We start from the raw sequence: 4,302 nt of genomic DNA, 5'->3' as shown, positions 1-4,302 counted from the left end.
CATCTTACATGATTAAAAAACATTTGGCAAGCTTATGTGTTATGCCATGTGTCACCATCTCATGGTGCCACGTGTCACACTGTGAAATGACCAAAATGCCCCTATGTCTTAATTTTGAGTTCTTAACCCAAAATAATTATTTTCTTCTTCTAATTAATTTATATCAAATATAAATTAATTAATTAATCTCTATTAATTAATTTCTCATCAATTAAATTCATATTTAAACACTTTAAATATAAATTTAATTTATACTACACATCCAATAATCTAGATTTGGTTTCAAGTCATGCTAGGGACTTTGCAATTTAATTACAAACCAAATCTATTTAATTAATCAATTAAACTCTTTAATTAATTAATTAAATCATATTTAAATAGGTGATAACTTGTGTATGTGTGTGACTTACTAGGCTCATCACTAATTGGCAATGAGACATGATATCAACTCTTAATATCATCAGAACTCTTTCTTACCATAAATGATTTCTCTAAATCATTTTATGAACCTCATAGACCATGGTTAACACCTAGCATAGCATGCCATGGCCACCCAATTAGTAATAAGATTTACCTTAAATGAACCTATAATCATATGTTACCATGCACTAGAATCTCTCTTACAAAATCCCAACTCAAGTGGAGTCATGGTTTATGTCAAACTCCATTTGCTATGAATATTATGTTCTCTTTTAATTCCAGTTCTTGATTAAAAGATTTTCTCATCGAAACTCTTTTCGAATAAATCTATCTGTCTGGCCAGAACTTGAAACATCAAGAACAATTAAATGAACATAGGATTTTATCTCTATTTACTTAGAGGAACAGATTCCATCTTGATCAACACCTACCTCCATATATAACTAGTAGGAGCCAACACATGCCCATATACCCATACATAGTACAAGTATGAAAGCAGTATCAAACTCAAACTACCTATATACAAGATAACTGCTATCTCAGTCTAAAGATTATATGCATCGATATGATTTATGACAAAACATTGACAAGAGTAAACTCCATGTGCTTGTCATAAGTGTCACTGGTTCGGCCTACTTATCATTTATAAGTGCCTATCAAGTTTGTTATATGGCATGAGACTCACCATTCCATCTTATTTATATCTCATATAAATAACTTGGGAACAAACATGAATGCAATCTTTCTGGATAAGTCATGTCCTTATTATGAAGTATCCTCGATTGTGAACCTATTTATGATACTTTGTGCTAGAAATATTGTCACTCATATTCTTAACAACTTAAGAATAATATTTCTAACAAAATATCAATGGACCTTTTCTATTACACATAAATATATTATGTAAACGGAAAAGTGGAAATGCCTTTTATTATTAAAAATATGTACAAGATACATACTAAATGATATGCTCTAGGGCATACTACTAACACTCATATCATGCTCCTTCCACTTGTCCAAAGTCTCTAGTTCCTCTGGAGTGGCTCTTGGAGGTAAGGGACCAGGAACTATTGAATCTAGAACATATCTTATATGTTCTAGGTTCAAGACAAGCTTCAAATTTCTAAGCCAATCAGAAAGGTTAGGTCTTGTCAACCTATTATGGTCTAGTATGCTCACAAGGATATTGGATGGTGGTGGTTGTTGTGTGCTCATTTTATCAGATTAAAAACTATAAAAAATAATAAGATTAATTAGTAATTGTATCAAGTAATTAACCAAAATGATTATGGTCTTTTAATCAAATTGGTCCTCCCACTAACTTGGCGAATCCTACACTTCCAAAGTAGGAAATGAAAATCCTAGTTGGATGGATTTCTAGTGGGTGATTGAATTCTTATAGTCTTATTGGTCATCCTTAGGCACATCCATTATTGGAATCACAACAAACTATAAGTGAGCAACTCCTTGCCCATCACATCTCATGTGAGGTTCAATCAATTATTTGGCTCTTAATGCTCAAAATCTCAGGCACATCCATTATTGATTTATCTTGCATTAGTTAAGTTGATCCCATTGAGCTAGTTAACATGCAAATAATTTCAATGACCTCAGGCACATCCATTATTGGCCATCAACCATTTATATACTTACAATATCTTATGCTTAATAATTATTCTTAAGAAAATCTCTTAAACATAAACTGCATCATTCCCAAGCTCAAATAGCTAATAATGCAAGTATTTAAAATTTCTTAAAATAACTGCCTCAATGGAGAGCCATGATATAATTACCATAATTATACCATTAACAACTTAATCATTAGTTTGGAAGATTTTGTGGTCGGCTTAATTACTATTATGGTTGCACTTTGCACATTATCTAGTTGGCATGCATATATCTCATATTTGCATTCATTCATACACATCTCATGCATATATAGATAAACAAATAATATGGTATGATCATGGACTTTCTAAGGGATTCAATTCTGAGCCACCAAGAATTGAATCAGGGCATTCCTAGGTGTATTCCATTCATTCATTTTACAAGAATTGCTGAAGGAGTACATAATCAACCCTTGACCTTGATCTCCTCCCACTGGTCCCACCAATGCTCTTGATCTCCTTGTTCTTCTTATAATCCAATTACATTGTAATCCTTGGCATACCAAGGAGAATTTACAAGAAAATGAACTTTTAAAGTCCTTAAATAAATGAAAATACATCCTGAGTTATTACAACATTTATAATACATGCCTCTATAAATAAAATAAAACAAATTATTTTACATCCCAAAGAAAAATAAAAGAAATAAATAAATTCAATCACATTGGTCTTTTATTGTTCATGATTATCCATCATGCATATTAAAATTTAATAATTAAATAAAATATACATGTATAAAAATTAAATTGAATACATATTTTTAATTATAAATTAAATTTGAATCTCATTCAAATAATTTAAATTTAGAACCTGTTCCAAATTTAATTCTATGAAAATAATTTTCATAATTATTTATGTGATTGGAATTGCTAATTAAACCATTTAATTATATTCAAGCTTAATTCTGGGTCCATAATTATATAACATTTGTATAAAAGCCTAAAAATAAGCCAAACACGCCCTTAAAATGCCAAACACGCCCTTATACTGAAGAACATAGGGTGATGGGGACCGACACGGGGCAGGCCGTGTAAACGGGCAGACTGACATGGGGTACCCCATGTAAACGGGTGGACTGACATGGGGTGGGGCACGTGAAAGCATGACCTGTGTTGGTGAAACACGCCCTGGGCCGTGTTTAAGCCCAGAATAAGCCCAGACCGTGTTTCTTGCAGCAGTTTGGTTCCTTTAGGGTTTTGACGATCCGAACCAACTTCAAATCAACCCAAATTTGATCCAATCACACAAATAAGCCTCATAAACAATCTAAATGGCAAATATAGCGGCTCTGATATCAATTGAATGAGCGGAAGCATGGAAATTGGTGCATTTAGAGTATTGAATTTCAAAATTTATTCTAGGGTTTCATGCATCATGCCACATCTCTTATGTGCCTAATCAATTTCAATGCTCAATTACACACTAAAACAGGTTTTAGCATGTATTAAAATATTCATTTTCCATTTAAGATTGTGAATTAATAAATTAATTCAATTAATCCCTAATTAGAAAGAGGGATTTGGGTACTAACCTCTTTGATGCACAATGGATGCAATTGACACCTTTAGGAAGCTCCTAGGACCCCAAGTGTTATCCCTCTAGCTTGTCCACAATAAGATCACCAATGGCAGCCCCCAAATTTGCTTCCAAAGCCTTGCCAACCAATTATGATTTGGGATTTTTGCTTTTAGAGAGGTTATATGTGTGTATAGGACACTAGAAACAATTTCTAGCAATTTTAATTCAAAGGGAATTGAGTGATTCTCTTTGAATTGATGAGAGAACAAGAAGAAGGAAAGGGAGAGAGGTGCTGCCGCCACTCTTAAGGAAGAGAGAGTTCTATTTGTTTCTTCTTTCTTTTCCTTTTATAATTAGGTCAAAATTTCACTTACTCCCTTTGCCACATGTCACCACCACATTCAATCTTATTTCTAATTGACTTAATCTCATTAAGCCAAGTGTTAAAGCTAGATTTAATCTTGACTTTGATCATCTAGCATGATAGGAAGATAAATGGCAAGCTTATATGATGCCATGTGTCACCATCTCATGGTGCCACATGTCACCATGTGAAATGACCAAATTACCCTTATGTTTTAATTTTGAGTTCTCAATCCAAAATAATTATTTCTTCTCTTCTAATCAATTTATATCAAATATAAATTAATTAATTAATCTTCATTAATTAATTTCTCACAATTAAATTCATATTTAA

This window comes from Hevea brasiliensis, chromosome 14 (assembly GCF_030052815.1).
Source record: "Hevea brasiliensis isolate MT/VB/25A 57/8 chromosome 14, ASM3005281v1, whole genome shotgun sequence".
Taxonomy (NCBI): domain Eukaryota; kingdom Viridiplantae; phylum Streptophyta; class Magnoliopsida; order Malpighiales; family Euphorbiaceae; genus Hevea; species Hevea brasiliensis.
Note: the sequence above shows the minus strand (reverse complement) of the source record.